Source organism: Tupaia chinensis, unplaced genomic scaffold (assembly GCF_000334495.1).
Source record: "Tupaia chinensis unplaced genomic scaffold, TupChi_1.0 Scaffold000113_1, whole genome shotgun sequence".
Lineage (NCBI taxonomy): Eukaryota > Metazoa > Chordata > Mammalia > Scandentia > Tupaiidae > Tupaia > Tupaia belangeri.
Genome location: NW_006159577.1, coordinates 2,731,431 through 2,731,985, shown reverse-complemented (window position 1 = coordinate 2,731,985; position 555 = coordinate 2,731,431). Strand labels below are relative to the sequence as shown.

The 555-nt window shown below is 68.1% G+C and overlaps 1 protein-coding gene across 1 annotated transcript in view; it reads right to left on the bottom strand.

The window, feature by feature from the left end:
• OAT (ornithine aminotransferase) overlaps nt 1-246 on the bottom strand; it is a 28,918-nt gene extending 28,672 nt beyond the window's left edge. Inside the window, exon 1 of the mRNA XM_006143916.3 lies at nt 205-246. The gene's annotated coding sequence lies outside the window, so the exon portion shown is untranslated. The remainder of the gene's footprint in view (nt 1-204) is intronic.
• Between the last annotated feature and the right edge of the window lie 309 nt (nt 247-555).

Here is a 555-nt window from a genome sequence, read left to right as displayed (position 1 = left end):
AGCCCGCTGGGTCCGGAGCCGTCAGCAGGGAAAACGGGAGCAGAGGCCGAGCATGCCCGCCGCCCGAGGCCCAGCGCGCCCCCTCAGCCCGCGCCCCAGAACCCCGCCCGAGGCCACCCCACGCCCGCCTGCCGCCCTCGTGGCGCCCCGGCTCCGACCCAAGCTGGAGCCCGAGCCCCAGCACTGAGGAGCCCGCACGGGTACCTGACGGAAACGGCGAGAGGGGTGAAGACACTCCGCGGCGGCGGGGGGGCCCGCCCCCAGGCCGCCCTCGTCGCCTATTGGCTGAGGCGAAGGGCTGGGCACCAATTGTATGGGCCCCGCCTTCCGCTCCGCCTGCTTGGGCGGTGCTTCACGGACCTTTCCTTGGATAGCGGGTTCAAGCCCTCTTAGCGCCTGGTGGACCGGCTTGCTCTGTGTTCTTTGGGTCCTTTTACTCGGTCGCCGGTGTGCCTTTCCTCAGTCGCCTTCTCTTCCAACAGGAGAGGGATCAGCGCCCTTGGCTGGAGAGAAGACTGAGACCCTGAAGTCTGTTGGGTCTTTAACGTTCTATGA